The sequence below is a fragment of the Callithrix jacchus genome, chromosome 14, assembly GCF_049354715.1.
Source record: "Callithrix jacchus isolate 240 chromosome 14, calJac240_pri, whole genome shotgun sequence".
NCBI lineage: Eukaryota > Metazoa > Chordata > Mammalia > Primates > Cebidae > Callithrix > Callithrix jacchus.
In genome coordinates, this window is record NC_133515.1 from 100,334,595 (window position 1) to 100,359,293 (window position 24,699).

At 39.1% G+C, this 24,699-nt stretch overlaps 1 pseudogene; it reads left to right on the forward strand.

Annotated features, from left to right (window-relative positions):
* The first annotated feature begins 13,124 nt into the window (after positions 1-13,124).
* Positions 13,125-13,937, forward strand: LOC100405783 (large ribosomal subunit protein uL16-like; annotated as a pseudogene).
* Positions 13,938-24,699: the final 10,762 nt, after the last annotated feature.

Genomic DNA, 24,699 nt, shown 5'->3' on the forward strand with positions numbered 1-24,699 from the left:
TCAATCCCAGCAAACAGGGAGATGGCAGAGAATATTTTTCATTTTGTTTGTTGCATATTTTCCAGAATGCATGGATAATGCCAAATTACCAACCAGAAAAAGTATTTTATGAAAATTTTCTGTCCAAGTTGGCTAAAATTTTAAAATAGAATCTTCTCTCTAGCTCCCTTACTGCCTTCTTATCTTTCCCCTCTTTTTCTCATTCTCTCTTCCTCCTTTCCTTTTTATTAAGCACCTAAATTATGCAAATAAAAATTTGTGACCAAATTTATGAAGAAGGAAAATACAAGTTTTATTCTTAAGAAACTCCAAATCTATTGGAGGAAACAGACATATAAAAGACGTAAGCAGATTGTCACAGTGGAGCATGATAAAGATTTAGTACTAATTACATACAGCCTAAAAAAGTTTCCCTGAGTCATTTGGGATGAAAATGGGGTTCTGACCTGTCCTTTGAAGACATCTAGGAGACCAAAACAGAGTGGTTCATCCCCTGGGGAATGTTTGTTGAACGCAAGCTTTACAAAGAAAGTACAACTAGCTATTTTTCCAAAACACATGGCTAATTGGATAATTGAGGAGAGTGAACGATTACCACATCTTTGTATCTGACTTTTAAAAGAACTTTTATGCTTATGTTTGCATCTGGCAGTGCCATCCTAGAAAGTCTTTAAATCAAATGAAGGCCTAATTTAGAAGGGACTGAGCAAAATCTCCTCTCATAGAATTTTATTTCCTGCAGGAATGCAGAGTATCAACTTGCAGACTGAATCCAAAATCCAGGCTAAGTTCTGCTGCATAAATAGCAATTACATGATTAAGAGTTTTGGCTTGAAAGACATTTCCATGTGTTTAATTTGTACAGGCCCATAGGTTACACTAATTTCAAAATCATTTTTCACATCACATCTAACCATCAAACCCAATCAATTCTCATGCCTGGTAGGAAGCTACCATTAGCCCCATTTTACTGCAAAGTATCTGACGATGGGGAGGTTAAATGCTTGTGTTAACACCACTAGTGTGAGTATGAAAAAACTGGAAGTTGCCTTTCTTTCAGTTCTGCTCTCTGCACGTGGAGCAGACAGAAGAGGAGACCAAAATGCATTAAGGTTGGGAGTAGCACATGGTGGGTCATTAAGTGCCAGCTAGTGACATCTTGACAAAGAAAGGGGCCCTTTTGGCCATGTGAGAATTATATGCAAAACAACAAACAAGAAAACTTCACAATGCTGTAGAATTTACCCATTCAGTCTTCTGAAAAATACTTTAAAATATCCTACTATATACAAGAAACTCTTGTAGACACTGGGGTATAGCAGTGAACAAAAAAGACAAAAATCTGCTTTCATCAGGTCATAGCCCAGAATTGGGAGTGAGACAACAAAGAAATAAATGTATAATATGTGAGGCGGAGACAAGAATGGTGGAGAACGCCAAAGCTGAGAAGGGCGGCAGGGGTGTTATTTTAAATAGAGGGGCCAGGAAGGACTGATAGGGTGAGAACTAAAGGAGTGACTATCTGGTCTGGGAAAGCTGTTCTAGGCAGAGGGGATAGCAGGCACAAAGGCACTGGGGTGGGAGCCAGCCTGGTGGGTTTGAGTCACAGCCAGGAGCCAGTTTGCAGGGTGGAGGGAGCACAGTGAGAAGCTAAGGAAATGAGGTCAGGAAGGTGATAGGACAGGTCCCTAGGCCCTGCTAACCTTGGGCTTTGGACTCCACTCAAAGGGTGCAGAGAACTGATGTGAGGTATTGTATTTCAGCAGGTTCATTCTGACAGCGATGTTGAGGCTATGCCAAAAGGGCCAGGGCTGAAACAAAGACACCTGTTAGGAGGTCACTGTGTTAGTCAGGGGAGAGACACTATTCAATGAACCAAAATGAGAATTCCCAATGTGAGAGGTGTGATCTTGTCATGGACATCAGTGCCTCTGCCTAGAAGATGCCTACCCACTGTCTCCTGTTTCATCTTCAGCTCCTGGATATTGGCTTTCTGCTGATATCTCATACTTTGCATTTTACTGCATTGATTACCGGAACTCTGTCACAGATTTTGGACTCCAAATCAAAAGATCAAAGTGTCTCAGGTTAGTCATTTGATCCTGGCTCCTGAGAGCTCATTTGTAGAATGGTGAGAACAATATCTAACTTGCTAATCTTTCAGGACATTCTGAGAAATGTATGCAAAAGACACTTGTAAATAAAAAGCACTGTACAAATTGGGGGTGCTCATCTACTTCATAACATTACTGTTATTTTTCTAATGATGCTACAGCAATCCCCACTCCATGAGCATCAATGTGGGCCATCTATAGCCAATGCCTTTTCTGTGTCTCTCAATCCCTATTGTTTCCTGAACTTATTCACTTTGTTTTTTCACAATGTCTCTCTCATTTGTCCTTTTCTAGACGTCAGAGTCCAGGTCCTGGTAGGGTGATATTGAGGCCATTGAAATAACTGTTTGGGGAACTTCCCTGCATCCTGTGTTCCATGCTCTCTTCCTACATTGTAAGTTCTCTTGGCCCAGCAGTTGGCTTCCTTCCCAATGCAATCTCTTCTTCTTTCAGTCTCATTTCTTCTGGTCTGGTACATGAACCTCATGGTTCCAGGATTTACATACAATCCCTCACCTTAGCTTATGTTTTCCTATTTCTGTGGTTTGGATTAACCACTTCAGTTTGAAATAATATTCCTTTCTTTCCTCTTATCAAAAACTGTTCAATCTTTCCTAAAGCCTTTTGTGTTATTCCTACTTACCCTAATTCCTCACTCACTGAGTCACTAAATACTTGTGCCATATTTCTATTACTTACCTTGTATATTCATGTCTTGTTTCCCAATAAGACCATGCTTAGGTAATCCTCAGTCCTGAGCACAGCACATGAATTATTCAGAAAGTGAAGGTTTTGGGTTCCTGTAGCTTTCTATAAGTATCTAGGTTTCTATAAGTATCCGCAAAGTCAGCATGGTTCTTGAAACACAAAAGGTGATCCAGAGCTAAACAGACTAGGTTTCGATCCTAGATCTTCTGACTGTTCACTGTGTGATCTTGGAAAATTTTCTAATATTTCTGAACCCAGCGTCTCCAGCTTTAAAAGGGTTATAATAGTGGCCCAACCATATGGGATTGCTCTGAGATTTGAAAATACTTATGTAGAGTGCCTATCCAAACTGGTCATAGAAGTAAATATTCAATAAAATAAATCCATTATTATAACTGTTACTGGTATTATCATAAAATAATTGTCATTTGCCATGAGTGAACTTCCAGACTTACTTCTTGCTGGGCTCCAAAACCCGCTATTAGATTAAGGGAGCTGAACTAGATCAGTGTTTTTCACATGCTTTAAAAGTATGCCCCTTCTACCTCGTTTTTGTTTAAATACCCCACATTTTTTCTGTAGTGTCATTTAAAATAAAAACTAATTAGAAGATTGCATTTAAAAAGCATGCAATAATTAGGGCAAAAATAATCATTTTCAAATCAAAACCAAAGATGAAACTCAAAAATTAGATATTCTCTCATGTCTTTCCAGATCTAATATCTGGCCTGATCCTAAAATTTTTGAGGAGGAGAAAAGGTAACCAATGTCTGTTTTTTTTTCTGTTATGAAATGCAACTAGACTTTGGATGGCTGGCATCTCTTGTCTCTCTGAAATCTCTTTTTACATAGAAACCGTATTTCCATCATTTAAACGTATGTGGGGCCGGGCGCAGAGGCTCATGCCTGTAGTCCCAGCATTTTGAGAGGTTGAGGTAGGTAGATCACTTGAGGTCAGAAGTTTGAGACCAGCCTGGTCAACATGGCAAAACCTCATGTCTACTGAAAATACAAAAATTAGCCAGGCATAGTAGCATGCGCCTATAATTCCAGCTACTTGGGAGGCTGAGGTGAGAGAATGGCTTGAACCCAGGAGGTGGATGTTGCAGTGAGCTGAGATTGCACCATTGTCCTCCAGCATGGGCAACAGAGCGAGACTCCATCTCAAATAATTAATAATAATCATCATATAAATAGACATGGGGACATTGGAGTGTCTTTCTTCCCCTCTATTATTTGCTAGCCCCAGCCCAGCCCTTGCTCTGAGGAGAGTCAGTGTACATTTTGACCATCCAAAATCCCTCCTTGTAGCATGCTGTATAACTGGCACCTCTCTTTGAGTCTGAAGCAGTGGGAACTATGTGCTCTGGAGAATAGAAAAATTTACACATGGTAAATACTATTGATTTTTCTAGGCTGGAGATTAATTTAGAAAAAAGAATCTGTTTTTAGTGTGAAGGTGATGTGCGATGACGAAGAAAGGAAGGACGTAGAAATCAATACCTGAGAGCCACCAATAATGTACTACCATCACTATCATTTTGACAGGTTTACAGTCGAATGCTATTGACTTCTCATCAGCCTTTTCGGTTAGCTTCAGTAGGTGAGGTTTCTGGGTTTTGAAAAACAAAGAGTTTTTCACAGACTTTTTTTTTTTTCTTTTAGCTTTTGCACCCAGGAAAAGAGTACTTGAGACTTGCTGAGTCAGCCTTCACCTGTTGTGTTTCTGTGTATTGCAGCTTTGGCTTGATGGTGAGGGAAGGAATTAGTATGGAGGGAGGCATCTGTGTGGGATCCAGGTAAGCATCTTTGATGAAAGAAACAGTGTCACTTAGTTGATGGGACTTTCCCAAAGCAACAGTATATAAGCAAGGTGGACCTAAAGGCTTTGAGATAGAGGCAAGAAGTAGGTGACTAATCTCTGAACAGCTGCCATGTGCTAATATATAATACCTTACCTGTGCCATCTCATTTCAATCTCATAATCTTACTAAAGATAAATAATTGAAATTCAGAGTGCAGATAACTCCCTAGGTTACATATCTGAAAAATGCAGCTGGGATTTGATCTCAGGATTGTTAGAAAATGTTTCCATTTTTTCCCTAGGACTTTTAGTTCATTCATATGTCACTGTCAGTGATGGGTGATGAGTTGTCCAGTGCATCAATTTGAGGGATTTGGATGAACTGGAAAAGACTTGAAAACTGGCCTTTTCTTACAGTGGCATATAACTCTACCTCTTTGACCCTGATCCCAACTCCTTATATTTGTCGTTCCTGCTGCAGGTGGGAGGTGTTTTGTTGGAGTAATTGCTCCACCCATGCCTGTTGATGATGATGGCTCTTGAACTTGACCCACAGATACACATAATAACAATAATGACAACAAAATGTGTGGATTTGTCTGGTGTACATTCCTGTTAGGCACTAATGGGAATTCCCTGCCACTTGGCATTTTTTTTCCCTTTATTTATTTCTCCTTGTGAACTCTGAGTGTGTGTTTTGAAGGAAATTGTTCTATTGAAGCATTTCCCCCTCCTGATGGCCTTTTCAGAATTCAAATTTGGATAGATTGTTAGTGTTCAAAAATAACTAAGAGAACCTAGGTTCCAGGCCCTAAGCACAGGAGTGCTGTTTCTGTGTTGTGGGAGTGAAGAGCACTGGGCGTGGATTTAAGGGAATGAGTTGAATGAGCTCTAGTCTTGTCTCTGCCACTAAATTATTTTATAGCTTTGGGTAAGTCCCTTATTTTCTCTAAGAATTGCTTTCCTCATCTATAAATAAAGGGCTCGGGGTGGAACAGGGTTCCCAAATTTGTTTAGATAGTGTAGCAACAGGAAGTTTGGGTGCTTTTGTCTCAAATGCAATGAAATTATTTTAATTCTCATATACCAACAGAAAATATTTTTCTAGAAAAAAAGTCTTATTCATATACTTATTTCTATATTTATTCACCTTTCTGAATCTCAAATGAGAATGCCACATATTTTTACGAAATCACATATAAGTCTGATAAAAATCACCTCGGTTTACCTAGCATATATACCGTAAAGGGTGAGCCTGTCAGGCTGAGTAAAGACACTTGATAACAAGTACGATATTAAGCAACCCAGTTTTTATTTATTACTTGCCAGCATACAAGCAGTACTAGGAGCCAAAAGTTTAAGTAAAGTTGTATGAGGACATGTTATAATGGTGGAGCTTCTATTTTTCCCCAATGAGTGCTGGTTTGTTTATAGAAAAGAATGTGATAATGTATATATAATAGCTAATTTATTGCTTGGCATGTAGAAGGATTTCCCTTAGGGTGATCTCTGATTTTAGTGACAGGTATCTTTGTTGAACTCTAAGTTATTTAGAAACATAAGGATTCGGGACATTTTGAGATCCCTCTCAGAGTTGACATTTTCTGATTCATAGATTAGTTTTCTCCAGGTCAGTAACCAAGACTCCTGAGAGTTGGGAGTAGGGCTGGGAGTGGGGGTGGATTTAAAGATGGGATGGGACACTCTGGGTAAGCAACTGTCAGGATTATATCCAGCAAGGCCTTGTCTCAGTCTGTTGATTGTGTAAAGACAATTCTCTCCAACATTCCAAATTCTGTGATGTCTGCTGATTAAACACAATGCCATCTGTCAGCTCTGTAGCTGTGCCCCTACTCTGTGTGAAATTACTTAAGAGAAAAAAAAAGAAAGAAACCCAGCAACTTTGCATTAAAATAAAGCTAGATGTATGCAATTGGACAGACATCTTGGTCGGCACTGGAATGATAAAAAGTTGATTAGCAGACTTCTTATCCTCAAGGCAGCATAACCTAGTGATAGAAATGCATGTGAATACACATCCATACATGTACGGCCTCCAGGGGTAATGACTCTGATGCAGGCACAAAATGTAAAGGGCAGAAAATTCTTATTTTGATGTGGGAGAAGGCGTGGTGTCTTTCCCAGGTTGAAGCTTTAAATTGCTGTGTTTTGGAGCCATCTTCTTTGTCCCTACCATAGAGACTGTAAATGAGTGTGTTGAGGTGGAGACTTTTTGGGCTTGGGTACCTGTATTTGATTAGGAGACTTTTCTTCCAACCTGTGCTGGACATGTAGTATAGGTGAGAAAAGAAATCTACATTAAACCACTGATGCTTACAGGTTGTTAGTTCTCATAGTGTAACCTAGACTTTGCCAACTGGTACAGCCAGGGCAAGGTTCTTTGAACTGGCTGCACCATAGGCCATACCCGAAGTCGAGCCACAGCAACTCCTGTGACTGGCATGTACACCTCTGGATGGCCTCCTGGAACTAGAAAGTCTGAAGTAACTGGAAAACCACAAAAGGAGAAGAAATGACCAACCCATTCAGCACCTAATTCACTTTGAGACATTCTTCTATTGTTCCTTATTCCCACCCCAACTGATAAGGCAACTGGACTTTGTAACAGACCTTGGTCAACTTGTGACTCCAGACTCTACAATCCCCTCCCAGCTTGCAAAAACCACCCTGAACTATAACTTCTGTAACTTTCCACTGCCTACCCCAAATCTATAAAACCAACTTTTATCCCACCACCCTCCACTGACTCTCTTTTCAGACTCAGTCTGCCTGCACCCAGTGAATAAACAGTCATGTTGCTCACACAAAGCCTGTTTGGGGGGGTCTCTTCATTCAGAGTGTGCATTTTAACAACCAGAAGAAAACTGTTCCCTTTATTTACTCCCAGCTTCTACTTCCCCAGTTCTTATTCCTTAACCTTCAGTAACCTAGGTCTTGTTCTCTTCATTCCTTCGACATGTCTTGGCAGAAAGGTATACCAAGGATCTCCTATTTCCCAGATCATGGAGAGTTTTTCAGTTTTCCTACCTGCATTCTATGGTATTTGATTTTGTAAACCAATACATCCTTGGGATATTTTTTCCCTTGGTTTCAATGGCACTACACTTTATGAAGTATTTTGAAGTAAAGAGCAGGGAATAAATTCTGGGGTGATTTCCTGTTAATGTAAAAAATATTTATAAACCATCACATCATCTTCAACACTTTTTACAGTTAGTAGACAGTCTTACATAGCTTTATGGACTGCGTCAAATTGTACTCAACTATTTCTGGAAATGATTAGTATTTCAAAAGTTTCTAAACAGGTTAAATTTTAAAAATAAACTTACACTAAGCATATTGATAGTTAATTTTAAAATGCTCATAATTATTTCTTATTAATGTTAAATACAGATAAGTATTTTATTTACTAATTATGTAATAATGAGTACAGACTATTTTGAAGGTAACAAAACAATTTATTTTATTTCTATTCATATTTATAACCTCATTGATTATATATGTCAGCAGATCACCAACGTTTTCATTATATAAGAAAAGAATGAATCTAAAAAATAGAGAATGGTTTTGTCATTGTGAAAATTCCCAAAATATAGGAAAGCTGAGTTGGAAACAATTAGCCTGCACCTATAAAAATGTATAAGATAAAATGTTTCTGTTCCCTAGAACAGAAAAAATACCAAAAATGGACATGGAAATACAATATATTCATTTTTGTGTATTGCAAGAGAAAGCCTTGATTTTTGTCCTTTGTTCATTCCTTTTAGAAACCCCATCCCTTTTATTTCTCATTGATTGTTCTGATATTTGCTGGGCACAGTGTCTCATGCCTGTAATCCCAGCAGTTTGGGAGGCCAAGGCTGGTAGATCAGGAGGTCAGGAGTCTGAGATAAAACTGGCCAACATAGTGAAACCCCATCTCTACTAAAAGATACAAAAAAAAAAAAAAAAAAAAATTAGCCGGTAATGGTGGCAGGTGCCTGTAATCACAACTACTTGGGAGGCTAAGGCAGGGGAATCACTTGAACCCAGGAGGTAGAGGTTGCAGTGAGCTGAGATGGTGCCATTGAACCAGCCCAGTTACGGTGCAAGACTCCCACTCAAAAAAAAAAAAAAAACAAATAAAAAAAAAAGGTATTTTGAAGTGTACATTTAAAATACAAATGTAAAGGTAAGCATTAAAAAGAAATTAAAATATACATATGTAGCCAACAGATTTCCTCTTCTTATATGTGTATATACTGAACATCTAGCAGACCAATTTGGACATCTGGCTGAAATATTTTGTTTTTCTTTGAGTGTTTGGGCCGCACAGGTCCAGCATCTGTATGTACTTATGCACTGAGAAAGCCTTAACAACTCTCAGAGGAATGTGCCCTGTCTGTGCCCCAACAGCCAGCTAAGTAACTGACAATGTGAGATACATTGAAAGCGTAAGGCAGAAGAAGTAGATGAAATTTTACAGGGACTGAAACTGACCTAGAAATCTTTAGCCCAAGACCCAGGTATCTAAAAAATGGTTCCTGTCCCTTTGAAGTGAAAGATTCTGGCTCAAAACTTCCCCTGGTGCTATCAGGAAAGCAAAGCAAGTAGGGCTGGTGCTTTGCAGGTGTGCTTGGAGCCAGAGCACATAACTGGAAGGAGTCAGCATCCACGAAGCCAGGAGGGTCTGCCTTTGCCAGGGATACCTGGGCAAATTTTTAGGATCTTAAGTCATCAACACGGCAGCTGATGTCTGAACTTCCAAGTCTGTGGAGTGTGTATTTTCTTGTATAGACCTGTGTGTGTACATTGGGTGACTCTGCATATATGCATGAGTAATGTACAAACATTCTTCTATATGGACATGCATGAGTTTGTACAAACATGAGTATGTACAAACATTCTTCTATATGGGCAGGTACGGGAATATGTGTGCGTGGGTGTGCAATGGGAATATATATGTGTACATGTTTGGGGGCCAAGTGTTGTATAACTTGAGTCTCATCACTCAGTAAATATTTGTAGAGAGAATAAATTATTTCATTTGTTCAATTGCATAAATATTTATGGAATAATTTAATGATAATTAGAATTATAATAATTAATAATAATGAAGTATTTGTGAGAAGGGGAGATTGCCTTGGTGTCTGCTCAGGAGTTGTCCCTGAGGCAGCTGCTTCTTTGTAGAAATATAAATCCACCCTTGCTCTTGTCACTTTGAGTATTTGTTCACTTTCTCATGACCAATACCTAGAACTTTGGACCACTCTTTTCTTTCCAGTAGATATTGCTGCTACCATATTGACTTCATAGACCCACTTTCCCTTCCTGCCTGGTGCTTAACTCTATCTAACTCTACTAATACAATTGTGCTATGCTATCAAAGGCTTTTTACTGAAGTTTGGGGATAATTAATGGTATTTCAACATTGAGAATAAGACCCTTAATATTAGATACTAAATAGAGTTTTTTCAGCAACAAAGGAAGGAAAATATCATGTACAGGTGTCTTGTTTTAGAAAAAGATTTCAGAGAAATATTTATTCTCTTTATTCTTCACAGTGTGGGTTTCATACCTTAACAGGGAAACTCCATGTTTCTCTACAGGGATTGGTCTCCTTCTAGATCCATCCTCCTCTATCCACCTCAGCTGATCTATATCTATATCTAATCTATATCTATATCTATATCTATATCTATATCTATATCTATATCTATATCTATATCTATCTATCTATAAATATAATACACACACACACCATACACACACACACACACACACACACACACACCCCATATATATACACAACAGAACGTATTTCCCAAAGCCCAAGTTGCTTTATCAAGACCAATATCATATGGAACTTCTGTAGAACAGCTCAGGGTAGCTATTTGTACCCCAAGACTGGTCATTTTCATGTCTCTCTACCAGTATGAAGTAAATGTACACACCCTCATTCTTGTTAGGGTCTTCTGGTCTCATGTGAATAAACCTTGGACTGAATCGACAGTATGTGCACACATTACTTTCAAGACAGACAATAATTATCAGAGACAGTGCAGTCCAAATAAATATAAAAGAAATACTTTCCTAAAGTTTCTTAATCTACAAGGACTATTCTTGCTCCCAAGGGTGGTGCTATTTAAATTATGAAGCACTTTTTTCTCTCCTTCTCCCTTTTCCTGACGTGCATTAGTCATGACAAGGCACCCACTTAAACATATGACATGGGGTTTTTAATAATTTCATTCAAAACAGCTCTCAGCTAGGCATGGTGGTTCAAGTCTGTAATCCCAGTACTTTTGGAGGCCGAGGTGGGTGGATCACGAGGTCAGGAGATCGAGACCATCCTGGTCAACATGGTGAAACCCCGTCTCTACTAAAAATACAAAAAATTAGCTGGGCATGGTGGCACATCCCTGTAATCCCAGCTACTCAGGAGGCTGAGACAGGAGAATTGCCTGAACCCAGGAGGCGGAGGTTGCTGTGAGCCGTGATCGCGCCATTGCACTCCAGCCTGGGTAACAAGAGCGAAACTCCATCTCAAAAAAAAAAAAAAAAAAAAAAAATAGAAAAGAAAAAAGAAAACAGCTCTCGTTGATCTTCAGTAACTTTAGATTAGCTATGCAAAGACCAGGAGCATGCTTTTGATTTAAAGTTTTACCTTTTACTTGCACCAGCTCAAATTCTCAGTGTGAGGGGTAGGGAAAAGTCTCAGTGAGCAGGAGGGGAAAATTATAAAGATGTATTTTCCCACCTGCAGGAAACAGTGGGAAACTGGGGAGCAGAAACACTCTTCTCATTATAGTAATAATTATTCTTCATATAATAGTTTACAAATCACAATGAACTTTTACAACCCTCTGCACCTGAAAACATAAAAACCTTACTCAAAATAATGAGGTAGTTTCACATACATCATCTCACTGAATAAATTATCTAGGACCTATATAACAATAGCAATTATCTTCTCAAAAGACTGTAAGAAGATTCATCGAGGGCCTGTGAAGGGTGTCTTTCAGGAGGAATAGTTGAGGGTAACTACCATTCCCATCCACTTTTGAGGACAGTCACATAATTTCTCATCAAGTTGTCGGTTCCTTTATTGGCAGTTTTGATTTGACCTTATAGCAGTGCCTCTCAATGATCTCCAGTCCGTACACTGTCAAGATGCTAATAGGGAGAAAAGAAAGTCATCACCTGAAGAAACAACCCCCAACAATCTTTTTCATTCTGCTCTGTGGTTCCTTCACTCTCCTTCTGGGCTATATGTAAGAGTGAAGGGAGCTGGCTGCCTTTATTTTACTTCTTAGAAGGTCACCAGTTAGATACATAGAAAGATTCATTTCCCTCTTAGATGAGGCTTTAGAAATATTTGAACCATCTGGGTTGCCTTTTACCTGGCTCCACTATGCAAAACAGCTTCGATGTGGCACGTCATATGAAGAGGGTTGTGGCAAGTCAGACACACAGGGAGCAGGGAAGGCTTTTATGAGCTTTATAAATTTTGCACCTTTATACATTTAATAAAGAGCTGTGTCTAAATTATGAGAATGTTCTTGAAAATGAGGCATGGGTTTTTAGAACCTTTAGTATCTGAGGATATTTAAACTGCAAAATAATAACTTGACTGGAACTTCTTTGAGTGGGTAAGTAGTAAAAATGACAAGGGGCATTCAAAGATGTTTTCATTGTGTCCATTCATCATCTGAAACTCTAATACTGTCAGGATTTACTGAAAGAATAACATACTCTATATATTAAATGCTGGGAGTGTTACAACTTTGAATGTTCTTGGCAACTATCTTTCCAATTACATATGTTCCTCCAGAAATTCAGCTGAGATTACCGGCAATGTACTTGATAGAAGTATTTCAGACATTTTTTTTTTTTGCATATAATGGCTTCTGTGTTTCCTTTTGCTTTCTTTCTAGTGCAGTTTATGGATTAGTTATAACTCTGGATTGTGGCTGTGTAGGATTTTCTGAGGGCGAAGGAAATCAGTCAAGTTGCCTGTGAGAGAGGAAAAGCGGAAGGCTCTCTTTGGGCAGAATCTACCTATGAGCAACATTGTAATGTCAAAATTAGCTAGCACATTAAACAAATGATTGAGTTGTGAAAAGACCATTCAGTTTAAATTCAAAACAACAGCATCAACCAAAAAAACAAAGCAAAACAACACATGGGTTTGAGTTCTCGCTCTGTCATTAATCCCGTAGCCTTCGCAAGCAATATTCTTTCCCTAAGTCTGAAGGTCTCCAGTAGAAAGTAAGATGAATTCTGTCACAGTATGATTTTGAAAATAAGAGGATGATTGTACAAGTTCTTTATGTATTATGAATTACAATAGCTAATTACACTCAAGTAATGTTAACTGAGGTCTTTCTGGGTACCAAATACTGTGTAAAGCACTGTACTGAAAAAAAAAAGATGGAAAAAGACATAGTTTCTACTTTCAAGGAGCGTAGAATCTATAATAATGTTAGTTAGCGCTCTTTTCCTTCGGTGCACCACTGAAGATCCTGGTGTCGCCATGGGCCACTGCCCCGCCCATTATTACAGGTATTGTAAGAACAAGCTGTATCCAAAATCTCGCTTCTGCCAAGGTGTCTCTGATGCAAAGATTCGCATCTTTGACCTGGGGCGGAAGGAGGCAAAAGTGGATGAGTTTCCACTATTGCCACATGGTGTAATAGGAATATGAGCCGCTCTTCTCTGAGGCCCTGGAGGCTGCCTGAATTTGTGCCAATAAGTACATGGTGCAAAGTTGTGGCAAAGATGGCTTTCATATCCAAGTGCAGCTCCACCCCTTCCACGTCATTCACATCAACAAGATATTGTCCTGTGCCGGGGCTGACAGGCTCCAAACAGGTATGCGAGGTGCCCTTGGAAAGCCCCAGGGTGCTATGGCCAGGGTTCGTATTGGCCAAGTGATCATGTCCATCCTCACCAAGCTGCAGAACAAGGAGTGTCTGACTGAGCCCTGCGCAGGGCCAAGTTGGTGTTCCCTGGCCACCAGAAGATCCACATCTCAAAGAAGTGGGGCTTCACCAAGTTCAATGTGGATGAATTTGAAGACATGGTGACTGAAAAGCGGCTCATCCCAGATGGCTGTGGGGTTAAGTACATCCCCAATCATGGCCCTCTGGACAAGTGGCGGGCCCGGCACTCACAAGGGCTTCCACTGTGCTGCCCCCTTGTAGCAATAAATTTACTTCCTGTCCAAAAAGAAAATAATAATGTTAGTTAGCATTTACAGGGCATTGTGTACTCAATACTGGGCGAAGCATAATTCAAAACTTAAGAATAAAAAGAAGCCACATACAATAGAGGCTTTGCATAGGCTAATTATAAAAGCTGAGTTTGCATCTGGACCTAACAGAGTTTTGGCCAAGTTCTGTGGAAGCTTTAAAAAAGCAAAAGACACTGTGTGTAATGACCACACTCCTTTCACCAAGCAGACTCTAGCAAGGATCTATGGTTTGTGTACCACCTGCCTGGGGGCAGGAAGCTTAAAACCTTTAACACTAGTGTTCATGTGTACGTTTCAGAGCCCCACAGTGGCTATGTCTCAGTCTCTCTGGATGTGGTCAAACCATGGCATGGTAAGCATAGCAGGCTTCCTTGTGACCTCTGAGGGAGCATCTGTGTGGTTGGCCATCAATTGTGCAGCCTCTAAAACCCAGGGGTAGCAATGGCCATGAGAGTAACTATGTAAGTCTTGTGCCCAATAGGACAGAGTTTACAATGGTGTCTTCTTTTTTTTCTCCTAGTATTCATAAATGACTTTATTAATGTCTCAGAATACAAAATAAATGTACACAAATCAGTAGCATTTCTATACATCAACAATGCCCAGGCTGAGAGCAAAATCAAGAACATAATCCCACTTATCATAGTTTCAAAGGAAATGAAATACTTAGGAATACAGCTAACCAAGGTGGTGAAAGATCTCTCTAAGAAGAACTACAAAACACTGCTGAAAGAAATCAGATGACACAAATAAATGGAAAAATATCCATGCTCATGCCAAAGCAATGTATAGCAATTTACAGATTCAGTGCTGTTCCCATCAAACTATTTCCAGTGTGGAAAAACGTTTTGTTTTTAGTTTTACTTTAAGTTCTGGGGTACATGTACAGATCGTGCAGGATTGTTACTTAGGTATGCACATGCCATGGTGGTTTGCTGCATCCATCCCCCCTCACCTACATAAAGTATTTCTCCTAATGTTATCCCTCCCCAATCTCCCCACCCCCTGCTATCACTCCTCTACCCCCCAATCCTCCCAACAGACCCCAGTGTGTGGTGTTCCCCTCCCTGTGTCCATATGTTCTCATTGTTCAGCACCCACTTATGAGTGTGAACATGTGGTGTTTGGTTTTCTGTTCTTGTGTCAGTTTTCTGAGAATGATGGTTTCCAGATTCATCCATGTCCCTGCAAAGACATGAACTCATCCTTTTTTATGGCTGCATAGTATTCCATGACATATATATGCCACATATTCTTTATAATAAATGGTATTGGGAAAACTGGCTAGCCATGTGCAGAAAGCTGAAACTGGATCCCTTCCTCACACCTGATACAAAAATTAACTCCAGATGGAGTAAAGATGTAAACATAAGACCTAACACCATAAAAACCCTAGAAGAAAACCTACACAATACCATTCAGGACATAGGCATAGGCAAGGACTTCATGACTAAAACTCCAAAAGCATTGGCAACAAAAGCCAAAATAGACAAATGGGATCTAACTAAGTGTAAGAGCTTCTGCATAGCAAAAGAAACAATCATTAGAGTGAACCAGCAATGAATAGAATGGGTAATATATATATTTTGTTTTGTTTTGTTTTTTACTTTAAGTTCTGGGTTTCATGAGCAGATCTTGCAGGACTGTTACATGGGTATACATATGCCATGGTGGTTTGCTGCTTCCATCCTCCCATCACCTACTTTAGGTATTTCTCCCAATATTATCCCTCCCCAATATCCCCACTTTCCACTATGCCTTCCCTGGCTCCCCACCCCCTAACAGATCCTAGTGTGTGATGTTCCCCTCCCTGTATGTGTTCTTCTTATTCAACACCCACCTATGAATGAGAACATATGGTGTTTGGTTTTCTGTTCTTGTGTCAGTTTTCTGAGAATGATAGTTTCCAGATTCATCCATGTCCCTGGGGTTGGTTCCAGGTCTTTGCTATCGTAAACAGTGCCACAATGAACATACATGTGCATGTGTGTTTATAATAGTTCAATTTATAATCCTTTGGATATATACCCAGAATGGAATTGTTGGGTCAAATGGTATTTCTATTTCTAGATCCTTGAGGAATCGCCACACTGTCTTCCACAATGGTTGAACTAATTTACACTCCCACCAACAGTGTAAAAGCATTCCTGTTTCTCCACATCCTCTCCAGCATCTGTTGTCTCCAGATTTTTTAATAATTGCCATTTTAACAGGTGTGAGATGGTATCTCAGTGTGGTTTTGATTTGCATTTCTCTAATGACCAGCAATGATGAACATTTTTTCATATATTTGTTGGCCTCATAAATGTCTTCTTTCGAAAAGTACCTGTTCATATCCTTTGCCCACTTTTTGATGGAGTTGTTTGTTTTTTTCTTGTAAAACTGTTTTAGTTCTTTGTAGATTCTGGATGTTAGCCCTTTGTCAGATGGGTAGTCTCCAAAAGTTTTTTCCTATTCTGATCATTGCTGGTTCACTCTAATGATTGTTTCTTTTGCTGTGTAGAACCTATTAGGTTTAATTAGATTCCATTTATCAATTTTGGCTTTTGTTGCCAATGCTTTTGGTGTTTTAGTCATGAAGTCCTTACCTATGCCTATATCTTGAATGGTTTTGCCTAGGTTTTCTTCTAGAGTTTTTAGGTGTTATGTCTTATGTTTAAATCTTTAATCCATCTGGAATTAATTTTTGTATAAGGTATAAGGAAGGGATCCAGTTTCAGCTTTCTGCACATGGCTAGCCAGTTTTCCCAACACCATTTATTAAACAGGGAATCCTTTCCCCATTGCTTGTTTTTCTCAGGTTTGTCAAAGATCAGATGGTTGTAGATGTGTGGTGTTGCCTCTGAGGTCTCTGTTCTGTTCCATTGGTCTATGTATCTCTTTTAGTACCAGTACCATGCTATTTTAATTACTGTAGTCTTATAGTATAGTTTGAAGTTAGGTAGCATGATGTCTTCAGCATTGTTCTTTTTGCTTAGGATTGTCTTGGCTATGGAAGCTCTTTTTTGGTCCCATATGATGTTTAAGGTGTTTTTTTCTAGTTCTATAAAGAAGGTCAATGGTAGCTTGGTGAGGATAGCACTGAATCTATAAATTACCTTGGCCAGTATGGCCATTTTCATGACATTGATTCTTCCTAACCATGAACATGGAATGTTTCTCCATCTGTTTGTGTCCTCTCTTATTTCGTTGAGCAGTGGTTTGTAGTTCTCCTTGAAGAGGTCCTTTACATTCCTTGTTAGTTGTATTCCTAGGTATTTTATTCTCTTTGTAGCAATTGTGAATGGCAGTTTATTCTTGATTTGGCTCTCTTTAAGTCTGTTATTGGTATATAGGAATGCTTGTGTTTTTTGCACATTGATTTTATATCCTGAGACTTTGCTGAATTTGCTAATCAGTTTAAGGAGATTTTGGGGGATGGGGTCCTCTAAATATGCAGTCATGTCATCTGTGAATAAAGAGAATTTGACGTCCTCCTTTCCTAATTGAATACACTTTATTTCTTTTTCTTGCCTGATTGCTCTGGCTAGAACTTCCAGTACTATATTGAATAGGAGTGGTGAGAGAGGGCATCCTTGTCTAGTGCCAGATTTCAATAAGAATTTTTCCAGGTTTTGCCCATTCAGTATGATATTGGCTGTGGGTTTGTCATAAATAGCTTTTATTATTTTGAGATACATTCCTTGGATACCTAGTTTATTGAGAGTTTTTAGCATAAAGGGCTGTTGAATAGATTCAAGGAGCTTAGAATCTATAATAATGTTAGTTAGTGCTCTTTTCTTTCGGCGTGCCACTGAAGATCCTGGTGTCGCCATGGGCCGCCGCCCCGCCTGTTGTTACCAGTATTGTAAGAACAAGCTGTATCCAAAGTCTTGCTTCTGCCAAGGTATCTCTGATGCAAAGATTCGCATCTTTGAGCAGGGGCAGAAGGAGGCAAAAGTGGATGAAAAGTTTCCACTATTGCCACATGGTGTCAGAGGAATATGAACTGCATCTATTGAGATAATTGTGGTTTTTGTCTTTGGTTCTGTTTATGTGATGGATTATGTTTATAGATTTTTGTATGTTGTACCAGCCTTACATCCCTGGGATGAAGCCTACTTGATCATGAAGGATAAGCTTTTTTATGTGCTGTTGCATTCAGTTTGCCAGTATTTTATTGAAGATTTTTGTGTTTATGTTCATCATGGAGATTGACCTGAAATTTTCTTTTTTTTGTTGAGTCTCTGCTAGGTTTCAGTATCAGGATGATGTTGATCTCATAAAATGAGTTAGGGAGGATTCCTTCTTTTTGAATTGTTTGGGATAGTTTCAGAAGGATTGGTACCAGTACCTCTTTGTACATCTGGTCAAGTTTGTCTGTGAACCCATATGGACCTGGACTTTTCTTGGTTGGGAGGCTATTAATTGCTGCCTCAACTTCAGTCCTTATTATTGGTCAGAATAACCAATAACTTCTTCCTGGTTTAGTCTTGGGAGGTTGTAAGTGTCCAGGAATTTATCCATTTCTTCTAGATTTACTGGTTTATGTGCATTGAGTTGTTTTTAGTAATCTCTGATGGTAGTTTGTATTTCTGTGGAATTGGTGGTGATATCCCCTTTATCATTTTTTATTGTATCTAATCAAGGAAAAAATTTTTGCAAGCTACCCATTTGACAAAGGGCTAATATCCAGAATATACAAAGAACTTAAATACACAAGAAAAAAACAAACAATCCCATAAAAACGTGGGTGAAGGATATGAACACTTTTCAAAAGAAGACATTTATGTGGCCAACAAACATAGGAAAACATGCTCATCATCACTGATCATTAGAGAAATGCAAATCAAAACCACATTGAGATACCATCTTACACCAGTTAGAATGGCAATCATTAAAATGTCTGGGGACAATAGATGCTGGAGAGGATGTGGAGAAATAGGAATGCTTTTACACTGTTGGTGGGAGTGTAAATTAGTTCAACCATTGTGGAAGACAGTGTGGTGATTCCTCAAGGATCTAGAAATAGAAATACCATTTGACCCAGCAATCCCATTACTTGGTATATACCCAAAGGATTATAAATCGATCTATTATAAAGACACATGCACACGTATGTTCATTGCGACACTGTTTACAATAGCAAAGACTTGGAAACAGCCCAAATGTCCATCAAAGACAATGGTGTCTTAAAAGCAGTTTATCTGGGGACTACTAGATTGGAGAGGAAGGGAGGTAAACAAGGGTTAAATGAACTAACTGTTGGGTACTATGCTCAGTACCTGGGTGATGGGATCATTCATTACCCAAACCTAAGCATCACATAATATACCCAGGAAACAAATCTGCACATATACTCCCTGAATTTAAAATAAAACCTTTAAAAAATCACAAAATAGTTTCTCATCTAAGACTCTTTAGAAACTAGATATCATAATCTGGAAGCCACAGATGCTAGCATCTGGGTTAGATATGGTTGAGATGGTGACTGATGCAGTCTAATATCTGGGGAAAAACATGTGTTTGAACGTATTATCATTTAATTTTTATAACAAACTATGCATTAGGTACTATTATTCTCATTTTAAAGAGCATACCTGGACGTCTTGATAAAGTTAAGTGAGACACATAAGGTCATATGCATTGTGTGACTGGGAGACTGGGATTCTAACACAGGGCCTCTTTTTACCATCACATAAGTACATACTATGACAGTGCCAAACTCTGCCTTGGGAAGTTTTGCTTAAACAACCTCCAAAAAATGATGAGGCACCCTGCAGAAATGAGAACGGCCACCTCAGGGATAGGGACCCTGCTGGGCAAAGGCACTAAGAAAGCAGCCAGCAGGTCAGCAGGTATGCCCATAAGAAGGTCCATATGTTGTCAAAGGGTGATGTCAGTAGGTATGAAGGCCAGGGTTAGGCACACCTTGGTTTGCCTTTTTTTTTTTTTTTTTTTTGAGACACAGTCTTGCTCTGTTGCCCAGGCTGGAATGCAGTGATGTGATCTCAGCTCACTGCAAACTTCACTTACTGGGTTCGAGCAATTCCCCTGCCTCATCCTTCCGAGTAGCTGGGATTACAGGCATGCACCACCATGCTCAGATAATTTTGTGTTTGTAGTAGAGACAAGGTTTCACCGTATTGGCCATGCTTGCTTCGAACTCCTGACCTCATGATCCACCTGCCTCGGTCTCTCAAAGTGCTGGGATTACAGGTATGAGCCACCGTGCCTGGCCAGTTTGCCATTTTAAGGAGTCTACCCTCTAGACTATAGGAGGATGTGATTCATTAGAGGTTTTTATGTAGGGTAGTGACAAATTTAGATTTTAAATTTAGAAAGACAAGCCCTGAGGACGATAAAGGATTAACACTTAAAGTAGGGAGAACCATGCAGCAGTTGAAGTACTGGAGGATTAATGGAGAGATGACTGATGATTTGTAATCTCCTCCTTCTTGGCATTTACATAATGGCGTAGCCAGAAGGTAGTGGGTATAAAATGTTTAAACAGAGACGCCTGAGCTGCTACATCTTGGGAGGGTGCTAACGGCATCATACAGGAAGTGTGATGGATTTTGTTTTCGAACATTAGGAGATTTGTTTTCAGTTTGGAATCAACCATAATGTTACTCTTCGAATCAGAAAGACTGTGATTTACCATTGCACTCTCTCATGCACACATATGCATACACAGAGCAAGGCAGAACACGGTGTCAGTATGCATAGATAAGAGATGGAAATCCCCATGGCCTCTCCAAAATAAATAAATGTGTTTCTCCTTTCAAAGTTCATATTTAAATAATCGTACTTGATGACGATGCTACATTAAATGTGAACTTAGAGCAATTACGGCTAGAAACAGAAATCTTTGTATACTTATTAAATGCCTTCTCTTAAAGTGAAGTTACAGCTCTAATGTAGGTTATGTGGGACAAGAATGGTGTGTAACACAGAGAAGATCAACTATAGGGTCTGAAAAATGAAGGAGATAACTTGTTTTTCAGTGAAGATTTTTTAAATGTAACTCAGGAGAATTGTTAAACTAATATTAAAAGCACGAGGTAATCTCAATTAACTAAAAGCCTCAGCACCAGATATATCAAAGAATGGCTTTGTTTTTATGAATGAATGATAATTTAAAAATAATGCCATTCTTAATAATTTTAAATGTCTATAATGCTTGAAAATAACCTATTAATAGTGTTAGCTGCAAGATACTCGACGCCCTAGGTTACTTCACCGACAATAAGTCACAGACCAGTTTGCTGAATAGTTAACTTGTCTACCTTGGAATGGCCAGTTGTCCCAACTCCAATTCTGTAATAACGAGTGACCAATATAGCGATTTACTATAGGGCTTATTCACAAGATACTTATTCCACAAAAAAATCTTTATTAACCACTTAGAGAGTTTATAGCAACTATTCATGTTTTACTGAGACTAGGCCAATGTTCTGTGCATTTTTTTGCATTACGTTTTATACATTTTGAATTTCATTTTAATGTGTAGCATGAATGTCAAGGACTTTATAAATGAATGGGTGGACTCTCTCTCCAAGCACATTTTAAATCCAATCATCTGCTTTCTCACTTTTCTCAGAATATGGATTTGCTTTTTCCAGAACAGGAGACAGCAGGCAGTTGTATCCACCAGGATTTGGTACTTGGAAATGATTTTTCATAAGTGACTTCACACACTCATCATACACTCAGCAGCACTCAGACACATATATACCCATGACCTTGCAGAGACAGAAGCTGTTCTTGATTCTTGGATAGTCTTTCAAATCTTTCATGATATGGGGTAAACTGGCATAGTGTTTCTCATTGCAAGTGACCTCCACTTATCAAGACAGAATACTATTTACTAATGTGTTGCATCTGTATTCACTATTTCCATTGGTATCATATGATTTCTGTATCATTTAAAAAAACTGAGTTACTTTTACATGGTTTATTTTATGTCAGCTTCACTAAGCAAGTTGGGTCTGTGGACACATTGCTTGTGTGTGTGTGTGTGTGTGTATTCTGTGTATGTACTGACTTGGAGAGTATGTATTATGTGCAGGTAAGTGAGTGAAATATTCCCAATCTTGGCACACTACTCAGCTTCCATCGTTTTTCTGTCAATCATACAAGCAAGTCAGTATATCAATGAAGTAGAAATTGGATTGAAAATATACTCAGTGAAAAAAAAGTCCCCTAAATAAAATATTTAATGTGTGTGACCTCTATGATAGCTGAATTCAAAATATGGAAGGAATTATAATCCAAAATTATACTTCCCATTAATCATATTTGTTTTTTGTTTGTTTGTTTGTTTTGAGATGAAGTCTTACTCTGTCAGCCAGGCTGGAGTGCGGTGACACGGTCTCAGTTCACTGCAGCCTCTGCCTCCTAGGTTCAAGTGATTCTCTCACCTCAGCCTCTCTACTAGCTGGAATTACAGGCAACTGCAACCATGCTTGGCTAATATCTGTATTTTTAGTAGAGACAGGGTTTCGCCATGTTGCCCAGACTGGCCTTAAACTGCTGGCCTCAGGCAATCCACCTGCCTTAGCCTCCCGAAGTTCTGGGATTACAGGTATAAGCCACCACGCCTGACCCACATTAACCATCTTTGAACTAAATTTTATAGTTGGTTAATAGAAACTTTTCAAAGCAAATCAGGAATTTAACAAATCTGTGATTCACTGAATCACTGAGCTGGTGATTAGTGGTGACTTAGTTGGCTTGAAGAGTTTGACGGATCATTCCTCTAGCAAAATCACAATGGTCTTGTCAGGAACAATTTGGTTGTACATGCTTTAGGTTTATAGGCATTAGTAGATAATAACTACTTGAAAGCATTTGAAGATGCCATGGATTGGAAATTTATAAATGTGCTTCATGCTGGAAGAAAAATTAAGAAACAAAAAGGGAGAAGAGGACGTAGCATCTAAATTGAGAAAACAAAACTTCCCCATAAAATGTCAGCAGTTTTCTGCATATGTGTCATTGGTTAGAATTGTGTTACATGTTTCATCTTACTTGCAAGAGAGTTTGAGAAATGTAGTTTTAGCTTGGTCCATGACTCTCTGAAGCATAACTGAGTTTTGATCATAAGGAAGAATGAGAAATCGAATATTAGAAAGGTAGCAAGCAGTGTTTCAACCAGAAATGAAGTTCGTTTTCTCACTGTCTTTTCTTGCTCACTTTTAAATTCATTACTCTGTGACTTTTTCCCCCTAATTTAAGTTATTGACTCTCTCCCCAAAATTGCATCATATTTCACTTAGAACTGTAACAGTTCTGGGTAGAAAGAATGGGATTCATCTCATTTCGCCCCTTTATTTCACTGATGATGACACAGACTCAAATGTGTAGTTTCTTGCCAAGAACAAGGCCAAAGTGAGCTGTAGAATCCAGGAGTACAACTCCAGCCCAGTGCTCTTTCCCCAGAGCAATGCTGCCTCTGTGGAATGAGGGGAAACAAAAATCAAAAGGGCAATTTTTCACGTTTATGTTTCTTAAACGAAAACCTCAGTTACCAGCTGCTTTATATTTTAATTGATTTGCATTGCTATTGTGGGATTCAATGCCTAGCCGGCCAAATATAATTGTAACACATTACCTTTTCGTTTTAATTATTAAACTTCATACACACTTCATTATAGAATCATGGGGCTCCCAGAATGGAAAAGAGAGTTCATAGGGATTTTACTTTACTTGTTAATCAAAAATATTAAAAGGCCAATACATAAGAATAACTTCAAAGAGTGTCACCAAAAACTATTGCCAGAAAAATTCTTCAAATAAGATTTGTAGCTTCCTGCCATTTTTTGGAGTAGGGGTTTTTGTTGTTGTTGTTGTTTTTTAATGGAATTTTGCTCTCGTTGCCCAGGCTGGAGTAGCTGGGATTACAGGTGCCTGCCGCCAGGCTAATTTTTTTTTTTTTTTTTAGTAGAGATGAGGTTTCACCCATGTTAGTTAGGCTGGTCTGGAACTCCTGACCTCGGGTGATCCACCCACCTTGGCCTCCCAAAGTGCTGAGATTACAGGTGTGAGCCACTGTGCCCAGACTGAATATGTTTCTAAGATTGGTGCACTAAAGTTTGTGGGATACAATGAGAAATGTTTGAGCAAGGACCAGGAAATGTGATCCTTTTTTCAGTCTTTTCCCTGAAATTACTGATCTTGTGCAGGTCACTTTCTTATTCTGGCTCTTTTTTTCTACAACAATCAGAAGTTGAAATTAGAATCTCATGTCTGGTTGCATACAGGAATCACTGAAGAGTACTGAGATGATACTTGCCTGTGTTACCTCAACGATTTCGATTTAGGTGGTTTTCAGTGCAGGGCATAGGCATTGGCAGTTTTTGTGAAACTCTTCAGGTGACGCCAATATGTGGCCAGAATAGGAATCCACTGGGCTAGAATGAACACTAATCTTGCCACCCAACGTGTGGTTTACCAACCAGCAGCGTGGCAAAACCTGAGACCTTCTCAGAAGTGCAGAATCTCAGGTCCCAATTCCGACTGCAGAATCAGGATCTGTGGTAACCTCAGGTGATACAATAAATGGCAAAATTCGAGAAGCACTGCTGAGAATCCCCTCAGCACTCTCATTTCATGATTCTATAATTCCTTTCTTGCTCAAAATCTTCAATAGCTCCCCATGCAATCTAAATTCTTCAACCAGGTAAGTGATCTCCTAGGATGTTTCAGGCTCATCGTAATCTAACCCAGCCTTCTTTCCAGTCATCCTTCCTTCATATCCTCGTCTCTGGAGAGCCCTGTTATCTCACTGATCCCTGAGCAGCCCTTGTTTGTTTCTGCCTGGCTGTCATGGCTCC